Below are 26,980 nucleotides of genomic sequence, written 5' to 3' on the forward strand. Positions count from 1 at the left end.
TACGGGAAGAGACTGGAGAGGCTGGGACTGTTTCCTTCGAGCAGAGAAGGCGAAGGGCAAATTGGACCGATGGATGAGGACCCACCCTCTGCAAGGATTCAGTAACCAGAGAACATGGGTGACTGGTGAGCTGGAGTCTGCTGCCTGAGAGGCCACTGGGTAAATCCTCGGAGAGATGTGCAGGGATAACGGGAGCGAGAGGTGTGGGCTCAGGGGACCCGAGGGAGCAAGGCTCAGCACAGTGGGACCTTTCATGCCGTTTGACCCATCCCCCAGTGAATCTGCTCTCCCCTCCTCCCCCGCGCCTGCCTATCACTATCTCTTACCTGCATCAACCTATCACCACCCTGTGCCCACCCCGCCTCCCCTCTTTAGTCCACCTATCACTGCTCTGCTTTTCCCTCCTATATATCAGGCTTCACCTTTTCCTATCTTCAGTCCTGAAGAAGGGTCCTGACCCGAAACGTTGACCGCCTGCTTTTCTCCATGGATGCTGCCTGGCCTGCTGAGTTCCTCCAGCATCATTGAGGACTTGAATCGACAGGGTGTAGAAGACTACGGACCAAGTACGGTAAATAGGATAGAATAGATGGGTACTTGAAGGGCTCATTTCTGTACAACTCCATGACTAGACCCTGACGAAGTCCAATGACTCAATCACCCTTGATCCTGAGGGACGGTTACAAACAGAGCCTGGAAGTTGATGAAAGCCTCACCCCTTCACCCCCATACTGTTCTGCAGCACAAATCAACAGCAGCTCTCCTGAAGGATGCTTTGACCTAACGTACCTGCCACTGGCAATCCCTCGATAAGGAAGTAACATTGTTTACAGCATTAAAGAGATTTAAGATTTCCACACATGTAGAAGGATCTGGAAACCAAACCCAGGGATCTGAAAGACATTCTGGACTGCAGGACACCCACTTACTCACCTCTCTGGTCTCCCAAGCTGCCGGAACAACTAAACCCTTGTGGTGTGACGTGACCCTCTGCCTGCAACCACCAATCAGATTCCAGCTTTTGCTTCTTCAGAGAACTGAAACCGAAACTCTGAGCTGTAAATATTCCTGTTTCCTCAACTGCCAAAGAACAGCGGCAGGAGAACATTGTAAGTGATCAGCTCGTACTACAGCGTCTGACCCTCTGCAGCGGAGTCCTCAGGCACTGCAGGCTGTTTGATGAGCTTCTGAGGAGGTGTTAAAAGATCAATGATTGACACACTTACAGCCCAGGGAGCAACACTGCCACAGCTGAAAACATTCCTGGTGTTTAACACTGGGTTACAGAGAGTCAGACTTTCGGAGGGGACATAAACTGCTTAAAAATTAAACTCCAGTGGGACTTCTGTGACTCCTGTTCACACAGCAGTGTGATCCTGCACGTGGAGAGACACAGAGGTCGACAGCTGTGCCACATCAGCCTGCCCCTTTACCTCCCAATCAGATAGCCCCGGGTTTAATTCCCCCTCCAGAGGTTTGGCCACGAAATGCAGGCAGCACAGCAGGTGGAGCCGCTGTCTCACACCGAGTTCGATACATGCTATGTCTCTGTGACTCCATATCTACCCCACCCCTCTAGAACACAAGAAAATAGGAGCAGGAGTAGGTCACTCGGCCCCTCAAACCTGCCCACCGTTCAATGTGGTCATGGCTGATCTGCTCCCAGGCCTCACCTCCTCCTCTGTGCCAATTCCCCAGAGCCCTCAATCCCCCAAATATTTATCGACATCCACCATAAATACTAAAGATCCAGCCATTAGCGTGGGAGTACTGCACTGTTGAAGGCGTTGTCTTTTAGATGAGATGGCAACCAGAGTCTCCATTCTCAGGGGGACTGGGCTGTGTTTCACCAGACTGGTTCCAGGGATTGTGGGTGTGTTGTTCCCACTGCCTAGGCAACAACCTTTGCTCTGGGCAAGGGCTGGTTGGGCAGTGGGGACAGTACCGCCTTGACTGGACATAGATGCTCAGCTCTTCCACTGGCGTGGGAAATATGGAGTTCGTCTGCACTCCCCCCTTCTCCAAACCAAAGGTCATCTCTAACCCTGGTGGGGCAGTCGGTAGCAGTGGTCAAGTTGGGTCAGATTATGTTTGTTCAGGAAGAGTGTTCTCTCTCCAGTGCCAAAAGCTATTGGCGTTGCAAATTGGGCCAGGGTCTGAGGGACGGCGGACGATGCCAGCTGCAAGTTCAAAGATCCTCCAGGCCACCGTGAGTGGGATGTTCCTACAGTGGGCATTGGGGGGGGTGAAGCTTTAAACAATGCCCCACAAAATTTTGGCCAATTTCATGCCCCCTTCCCATTCCCTGAGAATGTAGATAAGTACGGAAGTGGGTCCGGGAGTAGGTTTACAACAAGGACTGCTACGTGGTGCGGTCTTTGTTCCAAACTTACTCTGGCACCGTTCCCCAACTCCATCTCCGCTCATAAGAAAAGTTTAACAACTTCCAATTCCCGGGCTCCCACCGCGCCATCCTCACCATGGACGTCCAGTCCCTAATGGGGGGCTATGTGAGAGGGAAGGGTTAGATAGGTCTTAGAGCAGGAAAAAATTTCGGCACAACATCATTGGCCAAAGGGCCTGTACTGTGCTGTAATGTTCTATGTTCTATGTTCCCCGTCAGGAGGGGTCTTGGGGCTCTCCGCTTCTTTCTAGAACACCAATCCAACCAGTTCCCCTCTGCTAACACTCTCCTCCACCTGGCAGGACCCGTGCTTACCCTGAACAACTGTTCCTCTCCTCCCACCTTCTACAAACCAAAGGTGTTGCCAATGGGAACTAACTACATTGGACTTTTCATGGGCCATGTGGAGCAGTCTCTGTTCCAAACCTACTCTGGCACCATTCCCCAACTCTTTCTCCGCTAAAAATTGCCTCCACATCTCACCTCCCACCCTCGGTCACTGTCTCCACCCTTCCCTCCCCCATCAACTCATCACCCCTCCTCACCTGGATCCACCTATCACCTGCCGGCTCTTGGACCCCTGACCCACCCTACCCCCTCACCGGCTAACTGTCTCGACCCAAACTGACTGTCCTTTTCCTTCCACAGGCGCTTCTCGACCCGCTGAGTTCCTCCAGCAGTTTGTTTCCCCCTCTCCCCCAGCTGAAGTAAGCTGAGAACCAAGTCCCTTAGGGAAGCTGCTTCCAATATCCCCATTCCCAGGCTGTTAAACTCCAACCCCCCCCCCCCCCCCACCCTTAGGAGCAGATCTCGCAGATTTGTGAACTGGCTCCAAAAGCAAAACCCTGCAGATGCTGGAGGTCTGAAACAAAGTCAGAGTGATGGAAACACTCAGCAGGTCAGGCAGCACCCACGGAGAGAGGAACAGAGTTTGCGTTTCAGATGTATGACCTTCCGTCAGAAGTGAGAAAGTTAGGAATAATTACTGACTGCAACATAGAAAGAGGCCATTCCACCCATTGGGTTCATTCTAGCTCCCAGCAGAGTGATCCCATCAGTCCCCATCCCTGCTTATTTCCCTGTAAACTTTCTCTCTCACACATGTCCATAACTCCGCATCATTTGCCACTTACTCATAGCGAGGGGTAATTTACAGCAGCCAGTTAACCTACCAGCACACCTTTTACTGTGGGAAGGAACAGGATCACCCCGGGGGAAACCCACACAGTCACAGGGAGAACGTGTAAACTCCACACAGACAGCACCAGAGGTCAAGATCGAACCTGGGTCACTGGAGCTGTGAGGCAGCGGCTCGACCCGCTGCCACAGGTTTTAAGTTGCAGAGAAAGGGGGAAGAGTGGGGAGAGTTTGAAGCCACAAGAGATTCTGCAGATGCTGGAAATCTAGAGCAACACACGGAACGCTGGGGGATCTCAGTGGGTCGGGCGGCATCTGCGGAGGGAAACGGACATTCGACGTTTCGGGTCGAGACCCTTCACCTGGACTGAAAGGCAGAGGGGAGATGGTCAGTAAAAAGAGGTGAGGGGAAGGGGTGGAGCAAGAGCCGGCAGGTGATGGGTGGATCCAGGTGAGGAGGGGCTTTGGGCAGATGCAGGAGGGCAGGGTGGAGATGGTGACCGAGGCTGGGAGGTGAGGGGGGAGGTGACACAGGGCTGTAGATGGTGGAGACTGATGGCAGAGGAAGGTGGGGCATGGAACCAGATGAGGGAGGTGGGGAGGGCAGAGGGGAACAGTGGGAGGAGGGGACCCAGTGGGAGGAGGGTGTGGGTGATGGACAGATGGGGTGGCTGGAGGAGGGGAAAGAGACAGGGTGATGGGGGCTGGAGTGGGTGTAGGAGGAACTGGGTAGATCAGGAGGAGACAGAGAAGGGACGGAGGGGGAGCAGGTTACCTGAAGCTGGAGGATTCAGTGTTTGGACACGTTTTCTGACTCATGGTTGGGTCTCGGAGGCTGGGAACGTGCTCCACGCTGAGGCAGTACAGTCTGATGCCCCTGGATGGCGCTGCCTCCCAACCGCTGTTCACCCTGAGAGCCACTGAACCCAACAGATCAGACACACCAATGGCAACTCCCAGGCACTCTGACCTCAAGCATCACCATGGTTTCAAACATTTTTCTCCATGCACGTAGCTCCTTGCATCAAACAAATGCCTCTCTTAGGCAGAGCTCAGTGTTTTTGTTTTGTGTTCCATGCAGCGCAACTAAATCACCAGAACTGCTCACTCCTGCAACACTCCCTCCATCTCAGATACTCTGTGTTGGCATCAAATGTTCACCTCTGTCCCGTCACACACTCACAGGGCACAGGTTACACACAGGTGAAGCTCCCTCTACACCGTCCCATCACACACTCCTGGGGCACAGGTTACACATAGAGTGAAGCTCCCTCTACACCGTCCCGTCACACACTCCCAGGGCACAGGTTACACATAGAGTGAAGCTCCCTCTACACCGTCCCATCACACACTCCTGGGGCACAGGTTACACACAGAGTGAAGCTCCCACTACACCGTCCCGTCACACACTCCCGGGGCACCGGTTACACACAGAGTGAAGCTCCCTCTACACCGTCCCGTCACACACTCCTGGGGCACAGGTCAGACACAGGTGAAGCTCCCTCTACGCCGTCCCGTCACACACTCCTGGGGCACAGGTTAGACACAGGTGAAGCTCCCTCTACACCGTCCCGTCACACACTCCTGGGGTACAAGTTAGACACAGGTGAAGCTCCCTCTACACCGTCCCGTCACACACTCCTGGGGCACAGGTTAGACACAGGTGAAGCTCCTTCTACATCGTCCCGTCACACACTCCTGGGGCACAGGTTAGACACAGGTGAAGCTCCCTCTACACCGTCCCGTCACACACTCCTGGGGCACAGGTTAGACACAGGTGAAGCTCCCTCTACACCGTCCCATCACACACTCCTGGGGCACAGGTTACACATAGAGTGAAGCTCCCTCTACACCGTCCCGTCACACACTCCCAGGGCACAGGTTACACATAGAGTGAAGCTCCCTCTACACCGTCCCATCACACACTCCCAGGGCACAGGTTACACACAGAGTGTAGCTCCCTCTACACTGTCCCGTCACACACTCCCACGGCAAGGACAGCACAGGTTACACACAGATCATGGCACACTCTGCACTTGCTTTGCCACACACTCCGTAAGCAGGAGCAGCACTGGAATGATCAGGAGATGGGAGACTCCAATCACCCAGCTGGCTGCTGCTGTCAGATTTCACTCGACACTGATTGGAGTCAGGTGCTCCCAGCTCTCCCATCTCCCACAGATCCCAGCGATGTCCCAGATTTCCACAGCCGGGAATGGTGAGGCCAGCCTTTGGCCTGGCACCTCGTTGGGGGAGGAATTCTGGCCCAGTTGTGCCAACAGACCTGGATTCCCCAGAGGACCCCATCACTACCGGAGCTGAGGGGGCTTCAGAGAGCGGAGCAATCCCAAGCAAGCTGACCCCTCCTCCCTCAGCTGGAATCCTTCCTGGGAACCGGTCCCATACAACGAGGGAGTGCTGCACAGATTGCTGCCTTGCCCTGTGTTGATTCATTCTGGCCTTTGGTGGATATCTGGAGATATCTGGAGGACATCTTCAAGAGGCGGTGTCTCAAGAAGGCGGCATCCATCACTGCAGACCCTCACCACCCGGGACATGCTCTCTTCTTGTTACTACCATCAGGGAGAAGGTACAGGAGCCTGAAGACCCACACTCAACAATTCAGGAACAGCTTCTTCCCCTCCGCCATCAGATTTCTGAACAGTCCATGAACCCATGAACACTACCTCGTTATTCCTTTTTGTTTACGCTATTTTTTTATTTTGTAAGTTATAGTAATTTTTATGTCTTTGCACCGTACTGCTGCCACAAAACAACACATTTCACATTATATAAGGCAGTGATAATAATCCTGCTTCTAATTCTGGTGGTGTGTGGAGTCCCCAGTGGAGGTCCCTCTAACTGGGAGTCCTTCCCCTTGACGTTGGGGATGAAGGGCGGAGGGTGTTACACATGGTGGTTCAGTACCACAGGTCGTTAAGCTGCTTCACACACTTCCAGGACGGCTGTCCATCCTGCAGCCTGCACAAGCCCGTGTTCCACGTGTACGCAGAAAGTGTGAAGTCACCGCCGTGGATTCATAGGGAGATCCAGCATGGAAACAGGCCCTTCGGCTCACCGAGTCTGTGCTAACCATCAACCACCCTTCTTCATACCAATCCTGCCCGAACCCATTTTATTCTCCTCACATTCCCATCAAGTCCCCCCACCCCGGATTCTACCCCTCACCCACACACAAGGGGTAATTCACAGCGGCCCATTAACCCACCAATCCACATGGTTTTGGGACGTGGGAGGAAATCAGAGCACCCGGGGGAGAAACCCAGGTGGTTACGTGGAGAACGTGCAAACTCCACACAGACAGCGCCGGAGGTCAGGATTGAACCCGGGTCTCTGACTCTGTGAGGCAGTGGCTTTACCAGCTGCATCTCTGTGCTCCCCTTCTTCGAAGGGGCTGGTGCTTAAGTTCTGGTCGCACCTCTGCCCGTACTCGTGACTTTTGGTCACCTAGTGCGGAGGTGGGAAGTGGGATGGTCATGTGACCTCCTTGCCCGTCACCCTCTGGGCTTGGCCAGGGTTGTCGGTCACACAGGTCCAGGTAGGGGTCCATTGGGGGTGGGGGGTGGTCTGACTTGACTGCCTGTTTGTCTCCCGAGCTCATGTTTACATGTGGGTGTCCCTGGAGAGGGAGCACACAGTGTCCATTAGCTCATGGGAGGCTTTCCAGTATCAGTGGGCACCAGGGGAACTGATCACCAAGAAGTTTTAAATTAAAACAAAAAATGCTTGGAATACTCAGCAGGTCAGGCAGCATCTGTGGGAAGTGAAACAGAGTGAACGTTTCAAGTCAAGAACCCTTCATTGTAAATGGGAAACAAGTTAGTCACAGTGAGTGTAGGGGAGGAGAAATAAAGGACTGCAGATGCTGGAATCTAGATGAAAAACACGATGATGCTGGAGGAACTCAGCAGGCCAGGCAGCATCCGTGGAGAAAAGCAGGCGGTCAACGTTTCGGGTCAGGACCCTTCTTCAGGTCTGAAGATAGGAAAAGGGGAAGCCCGATATATAGGAGGGAACAGCAGAGCAGTGATAGGTGGACAACAGAGGGGAGGCGGGGTGGGCACAGGGTGGTGATAGGTAGATGCAGGTAAGAGATGGTGATAGGCAGGTGCGGGGGAGGAGGGGAGGGCAGATCCACCGGGGGGTGGGTCAAAGGTAAGGAGAGAGAGGGAAAAAAAGGTAAAAAAGAAGAGGCCAGGAAAGGGAAGAAGGGAGGAAGCCTGGTGTGTGCGGGGGAATGGACAGGACAAAGAAAATGAGTGGTGGCAGGATCTGAGATGCAGAACTCAACCTGGCCTTGAACACGTCCGCAAGGCTGCAAACAACGATACTGGTAATTGATTTATTACTGTCACATGTACCGAGATACAGTGAAGAGCTTTTGTCTGCGGGCCATCCAGACAGATCATTCCGTACATAAGTACATCGAGGTAGCAAAAAAGAAAACAGAATACCGAATAGAGTGTCACAGTTACAGAGAAAGTGCAGTGCAGGTAGACAGATAGAGTGTACAGGCCAGGCCAAGGTAAATTGAGAGATCAAGAGTTCATCTTTATCGTACGAGAGGTCCATTCAAGAGTCTGATAACAGCGGGACAGAAGCTGTCCTTGAGCCTGGTGGTACGTGTTCTCAGGCTTCTGCCTGACGGGAGGGGGGGAGGAGAGTGGGAAGGGTCCCCGATTATGTTGTCTGATTTCCTGAGGCAGCAGGAGTACAGATGGAGTCAATGGAAGGGAGGCTGGTTAGTGCCCCGTGGACTCCTTGTTGAGGGCCTGACGTTGATGCCCTCGGGATTTGCTCCTCCTGCTGGAGAAGCAGCCTCACTGTGTGCAGCAAAACCCACGGCTTTCTTGTCTCAAGAGGAAGGAAGCCCCAGCCTTCCCTCTCTGCCCAGCGGGTGAAACCGTCCTGCTCTGCTGCCACACTGGTGAATCTCGCCTTCTTGTGCCTCTCTGTCCTTTCTAACAGTATGCCAAATAATTGTCCTCGTTCCTCCCCCAGTGCTCAATTTCTTTTGATGCCCTTATTAATCTGCATTACTACTTTTAGAGATTTGCCTAATTGTATCCCCAGATTCCCTTAAACAGCTCAAGAATTTCCCCCCACCAGGTCCCCTCCCCCCGCTGTTCCCATCCACCCTCCCCACCTCCCTCATCTGGTTCCATGCCCCACCTTCCCCTCCTAGCAGATTCCACCATCGGCAGCCCTCACCGCCTCCACCTCTCACCTCCCAGCCTCGCACCATCTCCACTCCCTGCCTCCTCCATCTGCCCATCATCCCTCCTCACCTGGATCCACCCATCGCCTGCCAGCTCTCGTCCAACCTCTTCCCCTCACCTCTTTATACTGGCTCTCTCCCCTCTACTCTTCCAGTCCGGATGAGGCGTCTCGACCCGAAACGCCGACTGTCCGTTTCCCTCCACAGATGCTGCCTGACCCGCTGAGTTCCTCCAGCGTCTTGTGTGTCGCTCCAGATTCCAGCGTCTGCTGTCTCCTGTGTCAGCTTTGTCTGTTTTCAATTAGAATAACTAAAGCTGAACAAGCCTGCCTCAAATTGTAACACCAAGGAGATTACTTTTCCTCATTTATAAATCTAATCTCCCAAACACCACCTGCACCCTTCTCTCTTGCAGTCCTCCCTGCTGGTTCCTTGCTCATTCTTTTCAATCTCAGATCGCTCTCTCTCTCTCTCTCTCCATCTATCTCTCTCTCATCTGGCAGTGTCCTTCTGTGCGACATCAGTCACCCTCTCCTGCTCTCCGGCATGCCTCTGTTATTTAGACACTTTCTACGATTTGCAGGTGGATTGGAAAATGTGGAGCTCCGGTCAGGCTCGGACTCCGGATTTAGACTGATCCCAGCAACGTAAACGATGCAGAAAATCTGAAGATTATTGCTTCAAATCAGCCGTTTCTGCACATTCATCTTCCACAATTAGTGTTAGATATTCCCTTTTATCAAAACAATCGCTGAATTGAGATCGTGGATTGCTTTATTGTTCAAGTGAAGATCTGTGTCAGACTGTTTAGTCTGAAAAGACGAATGTCATGTTTTGCACTGAATACGGAAGCAAGATAATCCTTGTCGTTACTGTTTCTGCTCCGTACCAGGCTGGAGAAAGGTTTCCTTGCCCTTTGTTTCTGGTGGGTTTTCCCCAGCGCTCTGTTCCTCATTAACTCCCCTGGCTGAGATTCTGGAGCACAGCACGTTCTGCAGATATAAAAGAAAGTCCTTCCTCCTCCCTGCCCAATGTCGGCAGGGCCCAGTTTAAATCTCTTTAGGCTTCCTATGATATGATACGATATCTTTATTAGTCACATGTGCATCGAAACACACAGTGAAATGCATCTTTTGCATAGAGTGTTCTGGGGGCAGCCCGCAAGTGTCGCCACGCTTCCGGCGCCAACATAGCACGCCCACAACTTCCTAACCCGTACGTCTTTGGAATGTGGGAGGAAACCAGAGCACCCTTTTGTTCTGGCCATCAGTTAAGCATCACTGATGTCCTGCATGGTGAGTTATTCTCCCTGCCCTCCTCCTGATCCGGTCAACCACTCCATCGCTGCTCCCCCCACCCCCCCAACCCCTTTATCTGCCTCCACGTTCTTGCCCCTCCTGATAGGGCTTTTGAGGAGAGGGCAGGGGAGTGGGATCGAGCTGAGCTGATGATTCTTTCAAAGAGCCAACACGGGCACAAATGGGTTAATGCACTGTTGTGTAACATTGCAACACCTCCCATTCAGAACCTACACAGGGAGTACAAGCAGGAGGAGGCCATTCTGCCCCTCAGGTCTACTCACCCCCTCTTCAATAAGCTCATCTGATCTTCAGCGCCACTTTACTGCACTATCCCAAAATATCCATCCGTCTCTGAAAGTAAGTACAGCATCACTCAGAATGAATATTGACCAGACTTAACTCGGTCACACCTTGGGCAGAGCAGTTGCCATACCAAGGCCACAAGAAACTGCAGGAAGTTGTGGACACAGCCCAGTCTATCACATAAACCAGCCTCCCCTCCATTGACTCCGTTTACACTTCCCGCTGCCTCGGGAAAGCAGCCGACATAATCAAGCACCCCTCCCACCCCAGTCCCCCCTCCCATCGAAGATACAAAAGCTCAAAAACACGCACCACCAGGCTCAAGGACACCTTCTATCCTGCTGTTATAAGACTTCTTGTACGATAAGATGGACTGTTGACCTCACAGTCTACCTCGTCATGGCCTTGTACCTTATTGTCTGCCTGCACTGCACTTTCTCTGTAACACTATGTTCTGCATTCTGTTATTGCTTTTCCCTTGTACTACCTCGATGCACTGATGTGATGAAATGATCTGCATGGATGGCATGCAAAACAAAGATTTTCACTGTACCTCAGTACATTTGACAATAATAAACCAATTACCAATTACTCTTGTGGCTGTTTCTTGATCTTACTAGGCCAGAGAACTCCCCCACTGTGTGTGATCAGCTATCTTTCTCCCTCCCTGACTGCTCTTTGCACTGGGAATGTCCTTTGATTTTCTGCTGCCACCTGGGCTCCATCACTGGTGTCAACGGAAGGCTTTTCTTTCTCAGTGGCTTTTCTTGCTATGCCAACACCCTGTGACAGATGGATTCTAGAGTCTCCTGGCAACGTGGTTCCAGTGTGTGAACATTCCTTCCTCTTCCTAATTTATGTACCACCTCTCAGGAATAGGAGCAGGCGGACGGCCCTCAAGTCCTCTCCACCATCCAACTGTTGGCCTCGGGTCCATGTTCCTGATGCTTCCCCATAACCCCCTAAAATCAACCCCAAGTACACTCAGAGATTCGGCCTCCACTGACCACAGCCCTCGGGGGGAGTCCCCCTCACCTGCATCTGAAATGGGCAACTTCTTGTTCTGAAACCATGCCCCCTAGTTCTGGATAACCCAACTGGGGGGAATATCCTCCCTGCATCAATCTGTCCCTCAAAACCTCTTTATGGACACCACCAACACCTCTCACTGTCAATGCCCAGAGCGTTACCCTCCTTTGGACTGAGTTTGCTACGTCTGAATGTCTGAGATAGGACTGGGAGCTGCTGCCCTCGAGGCAGTGGCCAAGCTGGCCTTCAAATTTGATGAACACTTGAAGGGTAAAAGTTGCAATTATATTCCAGGCGGAGCACTGCGTGCAGTTCTGGTCACCACACCACAGGAAGGAGGTGACTGCACTGGAGAGGGTGCAGAGGAGATTCACCAGGTTGTTGCCTGGGATGGAATAAGGAGAGATTGGATAGACAGGGCTTGTTTTCCTAGGAGCGGCGAGGCTGAGAGACGTATACAAAATTATGGTGGGTGGGGGGGTGTGTAGATAGGATGGACAGTTGGAAGATTTTCCCCGTAGGAGAGAGATCTAAAACTAGAGAGTGTAGGTTCAAGGTAAGTGGTAAGAGGTTTAGAGTGGATCTGAGGAAGATTTTTCCCACTCGGGGTGGTTGGAATCGAGGTCACACTACCTGAGGAGGTAGGGGAGGCAAAGACTCTCACAATATTTAAGAAGTACCTAGACAGGCGTTTGAATTGACAAGGCATAGAAGGTTATGGACCAAGTGCTGGTTAATGGGATTAGTAGTAGATAGGTACTTGATAGTCAACGTGGTGAGCCGAAGGGTCTGTTTCTGTGCTCACTGACTCTGTGTTCAGGCAAAGGTCATTGGAACACCAAGCAAAGGAGTTGTTTTTTTATTGATCAGAAGCTATTAGCAAGATCACTCTGGGGAGCTATAGACTGAAAAGTCTCAGAGAGCAGCTTTCACAAACTACACTTGTACGTTGCAGGTTTAATTAAGGCTGTGAAGACAAGTTCCCATGTGTACACCACTCGGGCAGTAGGTACGTGGGTCTGTTGCTGGGAAATGGAGCACATAATCAGTGGTGTAAGCTGTGTAAGCCCTTCCTAGATAACTCTCCCTAGAATTTTAAAGAGGAAAAGTTCCAAGTGTCTTGGAAAGGAAATGGGGAACGGAATTAATATGAAAGCTCTTTCAAGGGAACCAGCACAATGGGCCAAATGGCCTTCTGTGCTGGGTCGTGCAAAGGCTCTGTGGGAAGACTCAGAAGGGGAGACACCTCTTTGGTTGAAATAAATATGTTACAGGTGGGACAAAACATTGCCCAATGAAACAGGGTGAGAATTACATCAGAGGTTCAGAGGCCAGACAGGGTCAATGCTGGGAGGGTGTTTCCACTTCTGGGAGAGTCCAGAACCACAGGGCGCAGTCTCAGAATTAAAGGAACCTCATCTGAGACTGAGATGAAGAAAGATTTCTTCCCTCGGGGGGCTGTGAGTGTTTGGAACTCCTTACTGCAGAGAGCTGTGGGGGAAGAGTCCTGTGCATACTTTAGGCTGAGATAACTAGATTTCTAATCAGTAAAGGGATCAAGGGTCACGGGAAAGGGCAGAGAAATTGACACAAGGAATGTCAGATCAACCAGGATCCCACTGAATGATGGAGGAGACTAGAGGGGGTGAATGGCTGACACCAGTACCTCCTCCTGCTAGTTGCACAATGCTTTATCAAAATCATTTCTCTGCATCCCTCTTCCCTCAAATGTGACGTTCTCTGCAGAATGCTGGCTGGGTTCCTGACCAATGATTGCTTGGTTTTCAGGTTTGACATTAGTCAGTACATTTACTTGACGCTTTGTTTTGACGTTTGTCAGAATTCTCAACTTTTCCGAGCATTGCCAGATCTTTTCATTGCTGACTATCTGTAATGACAGCTTCCAGGATTCTGAAACTGACTCCTACCATTTCTCCACGCAGAATTATAACCTGCTAAGGTAACACTGTGGAGCTAGAACCATCAATTACCAAGCCACTGAATTAAACAGTGTTATGGCTATGACTAATACAGAACCAGGGCGAGTGGGACTATAACAGGAACTGTTCTTTCAAAGAGGAGGCCTGTGCATGGTGACTAAGTGAACTCTTCCTCCATCACATCATGAACCCTGAGCATCGAAGGAAGGTGTTACCAGGTTAGCAGTTGTTATGCTACAGATCCCAGTGATTTGTACAAGTTGCGTATTGGACAAGCAGTTGAAAGAAACGTTATCCTACGCCGATATGGTCACCGGCTCTTAAAGCCATGAACTTATCTTTCCTAATTTGGAGCACTGTGCACAGTTTTGGTCACCCTGTTGTAGGAAGGATGTGGTTAAACTGGAAAGAGTGCAGAGAAGATTTACAAGGATGATGTCAGGACTAGAATGCCTGAGTTACAGGGAGAGGTCGGCCAGGCTAGGACTTTATTCCTCGGAACGTAGGAGAATGAGGGGTGACCTTATAGAGGGGTTTAGAATTACGCGAGGTAGAGATAAGCTTTTCACACAGAGGGTGGTGAGTGTACGGAACGAGCCGCCAGAGGGAGTGGGTGAGGCAGGTACAACAGGGTCATTTAAGAAGCACTTGGACAGGTACATGGAGGGGTGGGGCTTGGAGGGATATGGGCCGAATGCAGGAAATTGGGACTAGCTGGGTGGGCACAATGGTCAGCATGGACTGGTTGGGCCGAAGGGCCTGTATCCGTGCTGTATTATTCTATGACTCTAATCTTCTTGTCCTCCTCTCCAGGCATTGAGCAAAATTGTTATAGAGTCGCAGAGAGAGACAGCATGGAAACAGGCCCTTCGGCCCACCGAGTCTGTGCGCTCCATCAACCACCCATTTACACTAATCCTATATTAATCCCATATGTTTTTATTTTCCTCACATTCTCACCAATGAGCTGTGGCTCAGATTAAAATGCATCGTCTTCCTTTTGGTTCTTTGCTTAGTCAGATACTGAGCTCTGCAATAGGGCACTACAAAACCCGACCCAGTCCACTTCCTTACTGCCAGGGACAGTCAGCTGAGAGCTGCAGAGTGCCGTGGACTCAGCCCAGTACATCATAGGCACATCCCTCCCCACTGTCGGGAAGATCTACAGGAGGCGCTGCCTCAAGAAGGCAACATCCATCAACAAAGATCCCCACCATCCGGGCCGTGCCGTCTTCTCGCAGCTGCCATTGGGCAGGAGGTACAGAAGCCTGAAGTCCCACACCACCAGGTTCAGGAACAGTGACTTCCCTTCAACCATTTGGTTCTTGAACCAACCTGCACAACCCGAATCAATACCTCAGTATAGCAACCTGATGAGCACTTTGCACTAAAATAGACTTTTTTTTGTTTTAATTGTGTTCTTTCTTGTAAAAATTGTGTACAATTTATGTTTAATTTATGTTTTTCTTGTGAATGCTGCTTATCTGATGCTCTGTGCCTGTGATGCTGCTGCAGGTAAGTTTTTCATTGCACCTGTGCACACATGGACTTGTGCAGATGACAATAAACTCGACTTTACTTTGACTTTAAGAGGCTGAAACCTAGCCTCTGAAACCTAGAAGTTTAACCTGGACCAACAAAGTGTGACCTATAAGAGAACTGCCCAGGAATAAACAATTAGTTTGGGTTAATTTTATTAAATTATTTTGTTCAGCCTAATAAAACAAGTAGTTTTGATAGGAACACTACCCTCATTAAAACCCGACAAAATTATGGAAACCCACTGAACTCTCTAAATTACTCAGTGAAATCTAACAACAAAATGTTAACACTAACTACCTGTGACATGAAGCAGTTTATTTTTGATACTACTGGCTGAACTCCCCCGATGATGCACCATCAGGCTTGTCTCTATCTTCCTCTCACGATTAGGAACAGGAGCAAGCTGTGTGTGGAGTCAACAATTAGTTTTACGCAGGATGGTTTAAATAGGGCAGGCGTTGTAATATCTAACAGACAAAAAAATGTCCTTTAAGCTGTAAGAATATTCATTTAAATGACCTGTTGTGCTTAGACAAGAATAACAACTTACATTTATATAGCACCTTTTAATCCATCCTGGAGACCATTAAGCAACTGTTGACAATGGGCACATAGTAGCGTTGGTCAAAGAGGTGTTAGGGACAGGAAGGGAGGTGGTGAGGGAGAGAATTCCAGAGTTTGGAGACCTTGGACAGTGAAGGTGCAGCCACAAACGGTGGAGAAATTAAGTCCAGGCAGGCGTAGAGGGAGCAACACACAACCTGCTGGAGGAAAGCAGCGGGTCGAGCAGCATCTGCGGAGGGAGATGGACAGTCGACGTTTCGGGTCCAGACCCTTCATCAGGACTGGGAAGAAAGAGGGGAGATGGTCAGTATAACGAGGTGGGGGGAAGGGGTGGGAGCAAGAGCCGGCAGGTGATAGGTGGACCCAGGTGGGGGGGGGGGGAGGGTGGGAGTGATGTCAGAAGCTTGGAGGTGATAGGTGGAAGTGACAAAAGGCTGAAGATGATGGAATCTGATAGGAGAGGAAGGTGGAGCCTGGAATAGAGGGAGGGAGGTGGGGAGGGGAACCGGTGGGAGGAGTGTGTGGGTGATGGACAGGTGGAGAGAGTGAGGGTGGGGAAAGAGAGAGGGTGATGGGGGCCAGTGGGATCAGGAGGAGAGAGAGAAAAGGGGGGAGAAATGACACCTGATCTTGACTTCAGCTCCACATTCTTGCCCATCCCCCCCAACCCTCAATTCCACTGCAGACCAGTCGTCCTTGAGCACAGTCCCACGGCTGCCTGGCACAGGGATTTACAAAGATTCACTGTCTTTTGAGAGAAGTGACCTCTCCTCTGCCTCCGTCTTAAATGGGCGACTCCCAATCCCGAACCTCTGCCCCACTGGTTCTAGATACCCTCAGCAGGGCAAACATTCTCTCAGCGTCCACCCTACCAGGACACCTCAGAAGCATGTACGACCTCCAACACTCCCGTGTGAGTGTAAGAAAGGAATTTATCCTCCTCTCGACTGACCTGCAGCCTCTGACATGGCTGACGACTCCTCCTTCAGACTGAAACGATGTTTGACAGTGTGGCTGACGCCAGGTTCCACGTTATTCCTGGACCCCAGTCTTATCCGCTCTGTGTCCACACAGACTGTCGTGTCTACATTATACTTTTAACCACAAAGGAGCTTATTTGGCCCATTGGGTCGATGCTAGCTCCCAGGACAGCAATCCCATCAATTCTCTTTCCCCTCTCATTCTATCCCTGGGCCCCTGCAGTTTATTCTCTCTCACACATCGCTGTCAATCCTTTCTTCCAGTGACTGACCCTAAACCCAATGACTTGGCCTCCACCGCCCTCTGTGACAATGAATTCCGCAGATTCACCACCCTCTGGTTGAAGGCATTCCTCCTCAGCTCGGTCTTAAAGGGACGTCCCTTTATTCTGAGGCTGTGTGAACCCACGTGGTCACAGGGAGAAGATGCAAACTCCACACAGACAGCACCCGACATCAGGATCGAACCCGGGTCTCTGAAGCAGCACTGACTGGGTCAGATGGAGTCACCGAGATCCTCACCTGTCACCACTGCCGATAACTGATCCCGGGCACCATCACTTTCCCAACTCTCCCACAATATCACTGGACCTCAGCCTGACCACTTCCCTGATATCCTCCTGCCCCATCTCCTGCCTGATCCTCAGTACCCTGACCCATCCCTGGGAGTCCTGACCTTCCTGTGGTTCCACTCTCAGATGTTTTTGTCAACATTAATATCGTGTCTTGTGCATTTTCTCCATGATTGTTACCCCATGTTAGAATATATGTATAAGTATGTCTATCAATGCCCACAACCTCAATCTGATGGGATACCCTGTGTGTAAAGGGTGTAGGTTTTATAAAAAGGGCAAAAAAGATTAAAATTTTACTATGACATTAAATGAATCTGCAGTTCTCTGATACAAAGATAAGATAAGATATCTTTATTAGTCACATGTACATCGAAACACACAGTGAAATGCATCTTTGCGTAGAGTGTTCTGGGGGCAGCCTGCAAGTGTCACCACACTTCCGGAACCAACATAGCATGCCCACAACTTCCTAACCTGTATGTCTTTTGGAATGTGGGAGGAAACTGGAGCACCCAGAGGAAACCCACGCAGTCACGGGGAGAACATACAAACTCCTTATAGGCAGCAGCCGGAATTGAACCCAGGTCGCTGGTGCTGTAAAGTGTTATGCTAACTGCTACACTACCGTGCCTGCCCTTAACTACCGTTCACTTGACCTTAACTACTGTAACCTTAACGTAGCATTGACATTATAATCATTGTCGAAGAATCTCTACCAGTCTTCTCCCTATTCTCTCCCAATTAGAAGACTGGTAGTCAGTAATCAGAGGTGCAAAGGGACTTGGGAGTTCAGGATTCCCGTAAGGTTAACCTGCAGGTTGAGTCAGTAGTAAGGAAGGCAAATGCAACGTTAGCATTCACTTCGAGAGGACTAGAACATAAAAGCAAGGATGCACTGCTAAGGCTTTGTAAGGCGTTGGTCAGACCACATTTGGAATTTTGTGAGCAATTTTGGTCCCTGTAACTAAGGAAGGATGTGCTGGCCCTGGAGAGGGTCCAGAGGAGGTTCACAAGAATGTTCCCAGGAATGAAAGGCTTAACGTATGAGGAACCTTTGATGTCTCTGTACTTGATGGAGCTCAGAAGGATGAGGAGGGATCTCATTAAAACCTACTGGATACAGAAAGGTCTGGATAGAGTGGAGGTGGAGAGGATGTTTCCATCACTGGGAGAGTCTAGGCTCCGAGGGCACAGCCTCAGAAAAAAGGGATGTCCCTTTAAAACTGAGATGAGGAGGAATTTCTTCAGCCAGAGGGTGGTGAATCTGTGGAATTCGTTGCCACAGACGGATGTGGAGGCCAAGTCATTGGGTGTATTTAAGGCACAGATTGATAGGTTCTTGATTGGTAAAGGGGTTGAGGGTTAAGGGGAGAATGTGGGAGAATGGGGGTTGGAAAACAATCAGCCACGATTGAATGGTGGAGAAGACTCGATGGGCTGAATGGCCTAATTCTGCTCCTATATCTCATGTTTGTATGGTCTTATGTGCTGCAATAAACTCAGGACTGTTAGACTCCCTTGGCTGTCGACATGGTAATGTTTCCAATGCTCACTTCTGACCCTCCTTTTGCTCTGGTTCCTGTTCTTTGGCTCACAGTCCACAGGTCCAACATTCCACATTCTGTCTGACCCTCTGATCTCCCAGGAATGTCCATCATTGACTGTGTTTGAACAAATGATCATTGGCCTGTAACCTTCATGGTGTGTGTCTCTCCCTCCACGTCTGCTGCCTGACTTGGTGAGTAGATTCATTATTACGTCAGATTTCCAGCACCCACAGTGTTGCTGTTGTGGTCGTACTTCTCTCACAGTCCGAGTCCCAAGTGATTACTGCACGTTCACTTCCTGCTGAGATCAGCTCACAAGTGGAAGTAAAAGAACACAGGCCACTGTCTGGTCTAAAGGAGCCACTTGGCCTTCTCAGACCTTCACCATAATCTCTTCATACTTCACAAGTCCGCAGTGTACTGATTATTATTTATACACAAGACTGCCTCCTCTGTCTACTGTGGAAGTACCCTGGACTTTATCGCAGTGATGAGGAGGCTCCTGTGATTCACACAGTAGAACATCCTCACACATACATGACAGGTTAAAGAGTGACCTACCTTCCCGTAGCACCTCTCGTAGTCTCAGGACATCCCCTTCACAACCAATGAAGGCTGTGGTCACTGTTGCAATGTAAGAGGCAGAGAAGCCAATTTGCACACAGGAAGATCCCTCAAGCAGTCTTGTGAAGATGTCCAGATAACCTGTGTAACCTGATCCTCGTTGATTGATAAATGTTGGCCAGGGAGTAAGTCTCTTGAAATAGTGTCCATGGGATCTCAGAGGATAGGCAGGGCCACAGCTTAAATTCTCGCTTGGAGCAGAGCCTTGCTACCTGACTCAAGCCCAGGAGCTGACGATGTGTGTTGGGGGTAGGACCAGGTCAGGTCACAGAGTCATCGAGAGATACGGCATAGCAACAGGCCTTCAACCCACTGAGTCCACACCAACCAGCAAGCACCATTAACTGGTAATTGGTAATTGGTTTATTATTAACAGTTACCAATTTAACTTTAAACTTGACTTTAAGACTTTATTGTCACATGTACCGGGATACAGTGAAAAGCTTTGCGTGCCATCCAGACAGATCGTTCTATACATCAGTACATCGAGGTGGTACAAAAGAATGCAGAACATAGTGCTTCAGTTACAGAGGAAGTGCAGCTCAGGTAGACAAATAAAATGCAAGGACCACGACGTGGTAAACTGGGAGATCAAGAGTTGATCTTTATCATTTATGTGTTCAGGAGTTTTGTAACAGCGGAATAAAAGCTGTTCTTGATCCTGGTGGTACGTGTTCACAAGCTTTTGTATCTTCTGCCTGATGGGAGGGGGGAGAAGAGAGAGTGACCGGGGTGGGAGGGGTCCTTGATCATGTTGCCTGCTCTCCTGAGGCAGAGGGAAGTGAAGACAGCGTCCATGGAGGGGAGGCTGGTTTGTGTGATGGACTGGACAGTGTCTACAACTCTCTGTAATTTCTTGTGGTCTTGGGCAGCGCAGTTGCCATACCAAGCCGTGATGCATCCAGATAGGATGCTTTCTCTGCCAGCACAACCTCTGCCGGCAGTGCGTTCCACGCACCCACCACTCGCTGTGTAAAAAAATTTACCCCTAACCTCCCCCTTATACCTTCCTTCAATCACCTTAAAATTATGTCCCCTCGTGTTAACCATTGTCACCCTGGGAAGAAGTCTCTGACTGCCAATCGATCTATGCCTCTTATCATCTTGTACACCTCTATCAAGTCACCTCTCATTCTCCTTCTCTCCGAAGAGAAAGGCCCCAGCTCACTCAACCTACCTTCATAAGACGTGCTCTCCAATCCAGGCAGCTTCCTGGTAAATCTCCTCTGCACCCTCTCTAAAGCTTCCACATCCTTCCTATAATGAGGCGACCAGAACTGAACTCCAAGTGTGGTCTAACCAGAGTTCTATAGAGCTGCAACACCACCTCACGGCTCTCGAGCTCAATACCCCAATTAATGAAGGCCAACACACCATACACTTTCTTAACAACCCTATTGACCTGCACAGCAGCCTCAAGGGATCTATGGATGTGGACCCCAAGATCCCTCTGTTCCTCCACACTGTGAATAGTCCTGCCATTACCCTTGTATTCTGCCTTCAAATTCGATCTCCCGAAGTGTATCACTTCACACTTTTCCGGGTTGAACTCCATCTGCCACTTCTCAGCCCAGCTCTGCATTCTATCAATGTCCAGTTATAATCTACAGCAACCTTCTACACTATCCACAACACCACCAACCTTTGTATCATCAGCAAACTTACTAACCCACCCTTCCACATCCTCATCCAAGTCATTTATAAAAATCACAAAGAGCAGGGGTCCCAGAACAGATCCCTGCAGGACACCACTGGTCACCATCCTCCAGGCAGAATACACTCCATCTACCACCACCCTCTGTCTTCTATGAGCGAGCCAATTCTGAATCCACACAGCCAAGTTTCCCTGGATCCCATATTTCCTGACTTTCTGAAAGAGGAATCTTACCAAATGCCTTACTAAAATCCATGTACACCACATCCACTGCTCTACCTTCATCAATGCGCTTTGTCACATCCTCAAAGAATTCAATCAGGCTCTTGAGGCACAACCTGCCCCTCACAAAGCCATGCTGACTGTCCCTAATCAGACTATGCTTCTCCAAATGCCCATAAATCCTGCCTCTAAGAATCTTCTCCTGTAATTTGCCCATCACTGAAGTAAGACTCACTGGTTTGTAATTCCCAGGGTTGTCCCTACTCCCTTTCTTAAACAATAGAATAATATTTGCCTCCCTCCAATCCTCTGGCACTACTCCTGTGGCCAGAGAGGACGCAAAGATCATCGTTAAAGGCACAGCAATCTCTTCCCTCGCTTCCCATAATAACCTTGGATATATCCCATCCGGCCCCAGTGACTTATCTATCCTAATGTTTTTCAAAAGTTCCAGCACATGCTCTTCCCTCACGTCAACCTGCCCTAGCATATCAGCCTGTCGGTACACCATCCTCACACATGTCAAGGTCTCTCTCTCTGGTGAATACTAAAGTAAAGCATTCATTAAGGACCTCCCCTACTGTACAGTACTGGAGCTGCTTGGCCAGAGGCCCAGCTAGTTAAGGAACACAGAATTGAAGTTCTACAATGAAGATGTTGTCTGTTCCTGTAGTTTTTGCCATATCTAGTGTTCGTTGCCATCGCAAGGAGTAAATTGAATTGGCTGGAGACAGGCTAATGTGATGGCGGGGATCTGGGGAGGGAGCTGAGATGGATTACCTACTCCTCGTGAACATGGTTGCAAATGCCCCAGCCATGTCTCTCGTACTCACACTCTAAGACGTTGGGGGTTTTCATGGAGCATCCTAATTGTTTAATTATCCATTGTCATCCACAAAGCAAACCACTGATATGTGATTGTGGGGTCAATCAGCTCAGTCTATGGCATGTTGCTTTACCTCTTTCTGGCACACCTGTGGAGAAAACTACACTTAATATTCCAGTTATATGACTTTCACAAGCTGACTGAAAGGTTTGATAAAAGGTTCTCAACCCGAAACATTAATCTCCTACAGATGCTGCCTGACCTGCTGAGTATTTCCAGAACACTGGTTTTTATTTCAGATTTTCAGCATCTGCAGTACCTTGCTATGGGATCACTCAACTGATTTAGACACAAGTGGATAGATGACCTTGGGGTGAACATTGTGCTGTTTCTGCCTTTGTCTTGTCAAGTGTCACGGTCAAAGCCAACTGGTCCCGCCAGTTTTATTCTTCTTGTAGCATCTTGCTACAAACAATAATTTGCTCAGTGATTTCAGAGGGACCTTTAGAGTCAACCACATGTCTGTGGGTCTGGAGTCATCACCAGGTTAACAATAGAAGATCTCCTCCCACCAACATCATTAGTCAACTAGATGGTCTCTAGAAATTGACACAAGTGGGATCCTAATCACCACACCTACAAGTGGTTTCAATAGACCTGGTTCCACATTCAACAGATCAGAAATTAGTACATCTCAGGAGAAAGAGGTAACACCACAGACCTGGTCCATCTTTACCCAGAGTGGAAGAGGGGGGAGATTGGGAAACTGGTGCTGAGAAGATTGGATCAGCCTTGGTCTTTGAGAATGGTGGAACAGGTTCAAGAGGCTGAGCTGCTTCTAACTCCAATGTTCCTATGGTCACCATCGCTGGTACCAGCTTTTTGTTACACCAGCAGAGTGAAGAAGGAAATGCCCAGTGACAGGACAATACACTCCTGACATCACACTTTTTTGTCACGTTTCATCAGATCTCCCTGCTGACACTCAGAAGGCAGAGAAGTACCAGACCAACACATTGGAGCCTCAGTGTCTGCAATTAATTGATAGTCCCACAAACAAGGCCAAGGTTCTGAAATAGCAGCAAATAACCTTTGAATGAACTTTAAGGAGATCTAGCTTCACCATAATACTGGGTTACATATTGTGATGATGCCCTGCTCATTACACCAAATATCCTTTAACTAATTGACTTGTTACAGGGGGAATCTCCTGCAACAGGGGAATGCAGATAGAAGTTTCCCCCCAGTTTGGATGAGCACATCTGGCAAACCCGAGATCTACCCTTGTTGCTTCAAATTTCTGACTCGCAGTGGTAAGATTGCAGAGCAGACTTGTGCATAGCTGCCGCTCTGTGTGGACATTACTCTTTTCCTCACATTGTTCCCTTCTCCGTTTCGAGCAGGCTGTCCCGCTCAAAGTTTCCACTACTTAACAAAGCCTGTGAACCTCTTCCTCTCTCTGTCTTACCCCAATTCTTACAACTTAGAGTGATGGAGTCATTGGGAGCCACAACACAGGAACAGGACCTTTTGGACCACTGAGTCTGCACTGACCGTCAACCACCTGTCTACACCTATCGTACATTAAATAATTGCTCCAGAAAATAGAGCAATGGAGACACACGGCACGGAAACAGGCACTTCCCACCGGGGTCATTCTCTCTTCTCCCCTCTCCCATCAGGTAGAAGATACAGGAGCCTGAGGGCACGTATCACCAGGCTCAAGGACAGCTTCTACCCCACTGTGATAAGACTATTGAACGGTTCCCTTATACGATGAGATGGACTCTGACCTCATAATCTACCTCTTTGTGACCTTGCACCTTATTGTCTACCTGCACCGCTCTTCCTATGTAGCTGTGACACTTTACTCTGTACTGTTATTGTTTTTACCTGTACTACATCAATGGACTCTGTACCAACTCAATGTAACTGCACTGTGTAATGAATTGACCTGTACGATCGGTATGCAAGACAAGTTTTTCACTGTGCCTCGGTACAAGTGACAATAATAAACCAATTCCAATACAATACTTCAGCCTACCAAGTCCATGCCGACCAAATATCCATTTACACCAATTCTACACTAATCCTACTACTTCTTCTCCCCACATTCCCATCAACTCCCCCCAGTTTCTACCATTCACCTACACACGAGGGGGGCAATTTACAGCGGTTAAATAACCTACCGACCCGTATGCCTTTGGGATGTGGGAGGAAACCCACAGAGTCACAGGAAGACTGCACACAGACAGCAGCTGAGGTCAGGATCGAACCCGGGTCTCTGGTGTTGTGAGGCAGCGGCTCTACCCGCTGCGCCACTGTGCTGACCACAAACTTTATGCTAGGATGTGGAATAAGCTTTTTCCTTAATGTAGTACAGATAGGGATGGAGGGAGTGAGGAGGGCAAATGTGTTTATATTCCCAGAGGCAGATCATTAACATTTTGGGGTGAATGTGAATGGGATTTTGATGATTGGGTGGTAGAGACATTAAAATCCCACCCTGTTTCTGTCCGGAAGTGATAATGCTGGGATTTTGTGTGACTCCTCGCTCCTTAAGATATTTTTCTGACTGAGGAAGGGAGTTTGAGCTGCTTTTTCACTGATCCATTCTAATAGCTCCTCTTACCCAATCCATTTGCACCTTCTCATTGAAAAAAAATTCCTTTTCTTTAGTTTTAATTAATATTGATCCATGAAACCATCATCAGCAAGTAAAAACTTCCTCATGTATAACAGAAAAATTACTCTGTTCTCACTGCTTTGCCAGGGTCCGCTCCTTGTCAAGTAGTCTATAACTCGACTAAGATTAACAGCTCAGTATTAATAAGCGCCTGTCGCAATCTTATTATTATTGGTAATTGGTTGATTGTCACATTTACCGAGATACAGTGAGAAGCTTTTTTTTTGCGTGCTGTCCAGACAGACCATTCCGTACATAAGTACATCAATGTAGTACGAAAGGAAAACAATAACAGAATGCAGGGTTACACTTACAGAGAAAGTGCAGTGCAGATAGACAAATAAAGTGCAAGGGCCACGATGAGGTAGATTGTGAGATCAGGAGTTCATCTTTAAGAGTCTGATAACAGTGGGATAGAAGCTGTCCTTGAGCCTGGTGGTACGTGTTCTCGAGCTTCTTTATATTCCAAAGAGGTATGCAGTTAGTGAATGATCCAGTCATTTATTTTAAGGGCAGACGTGATGCTAATGGGGTTATAGAAACATACAGCATGGAAACAGGCCCTTCAGCCCATCTGGTCCATGCCAACAATCGTGTACCATTTTTACACTAATCCTACACTAATCCCATTTTATTCTCCCCAGCTTCCTCAACCGCAAGGTGATGCAGACAAAATGGTGATAGTTAACAGGAGAAAGAAAATGCCCCACAGTTGGTTGTCGAGGATGCAGACATTGCCGGTAAGGCCGACCCTAAGTTGTCCATCCCTGCTCCTCCACCAGTTGCTTTTTGCTGATTATACTGTGATTGATACTAAGTATTGGAACCATCTCAGTCCTGGGAAGAAGGGTCCAGGTTCTGCAAAAGCCAGAGGTGGAATCCTTCAATCTCCTGGCAATCCGTCAATGCTTCGAGTACCTCAATCTCAATGCCCTTCGGCCTTTACCTACAGACTGTTGCTTTGTGGCCTTCACCTGAGTCACGCAGAGCAGAGTTGTTGTACCTCCTCGTCCTCCAGGGAGATGGGGAACCAGCTGCCCTCTGCCCCTTGTATGCCTGAAGTCCACCAGTAGCTGGTGACCCACCACCTGCAGCATCTGAGCTTCTGGACGCCTGTATTAGATGCAGTGTTGCTGCATTTTCTTTCTCCTTGGACAGTCATGGCTCCATTGTTGGGAGAATGAATCTCAGGGTTCTGGAGAAGTGGGATACAATCACGGTGGGAGGAGCCCACCGGGACCATCCAGGAAGATTTTGTGGCAGGAGTGGGGAGGTGGGATTTGAGCAGGAGGTTTGGAAATGAACACTTTATCTCTTCGGATCAACAATAGTCACTCTGTGGCAGCCAAGTCCACAATCTCCTCCAGATGTCTTGACCCCACACCAGCAATGTGCCATGATATCTATGTTTACATGCAGCCCCTGCCCTGCATAAAAGAGGGACATGTTTTAGTGCGTGAGTGTGTGAGCGTGTGCACGTGCGTGTGTGTGTGCAAGGAGTGTTGTTGCTAAATCTGTAAGTACAGCAGTACTGCTGTTGGTAACTGTCAATCAATGCTGCTCCCCTCCTCCCCCGACCTTTGCCGCCTGTGTGAGGTCATTAAACTCCGTGCTGCACCGGAATGGGGTCCTGGGGCACCTCTGGCTACCCCCCTACTGCTGCCCCTGGACCCCCTCGCATGCAGATGCTCTCTGGGTATCCACTTATTAGCCAAGTTTGGAGAAAATTTGCCAACCTCCCTTGAATCTCGTGGGCTCCAGCTTTTGGACCAACCTTCCACATGCCACCTTGCCAAAGGCTTTCCCCAAGTCCATGAAGACGACATCAACCACACTGCCCTCATCAATATATTTTGTAACCAATGGCACCCTCAGCACACCAGTGATGGAATGAATGAACATTTAGGGTCATGGATTGGTTACCAATCTACCAGGCCACCAGCTAGTATTGAACTTCTTACAAAAGATTATCTCCTTGCAGGATTATCACATCTGGACCATCTGCACTAACACTGAATTTTGTGGATTTATTGAAAAATGAACAACACCACGCTGGGGTTGCTCAGAGGGATCGACTAATCTAATTTTCTTCTGAAGGTGTTATCATCCGGTTGTCTGAAAAAGTATTTTTTTGTATATATTTTCTGTTCTAAATGGTTTAGCGAATTTGGCTCAGTTGCTAATGTGAGCAACTAATCATTCACCAGGTAGGTGGCTGAACAATGACACTTCAAGACAATTCTCTGTAGTGCAATAATTATCAGTGTGATCATCTCACTGCACTGCACTCTGGTGCATGTGAAAGCAAAACATGGCAGATGCTGCAGATCTAAAACAAAACCTGAAATGCTGAAAATACCCAAAAGCATCTGCAGTGTAATATATTGCATACAATACTGTGCACTTA

At 49.2% G+C, this 26,980-nt stretch overlaps 1 protein-coding gene across 4 annotated transcripts in view; it reads right to left on the minus strand.

Moving 5' to 3' along the window:
- LOC127584277 (poly(ADP-ribose) glycohydrolase-like) overlaps positions 1-9,260 on the minus strand; it is a 40,134-nt gene extending 30,874 nt beyond the window's left edge. For 3 of the 4 annotated variants that reach the window (XR_007958369.1, XM_052040941.1, XM_052040939.1), the window contains exon 1: positions 934-1,018. The gene's annotated coding sequence lies outside the window, so the exon portion shown is untranslated. Of the gene's footprint in view, positions 1-933; positions 1,019-8,899 lie in introns of those variants that run through there. The other variant, XM_052040940.1, reaches the window with a different exon arrangement.
- Positions 9,261-26,980: the final 17,720 nt, after the last annotated feature.

Source organism: Pristis pectinata, chromosome 29 (assembly GCF_009764475.1).
Source record: "Pristis pectinata isolate sPriPec2 chromosome 29, sPriPec2.1.pri, whole genome shotgun sequence".
Classification (NCBI taxonomy): Eukaryota; Metazoa; Chordata; class Chondrichthyes; order Rhinopristiformes; family Pristidae; genus Pristis; species Pristis pectinata.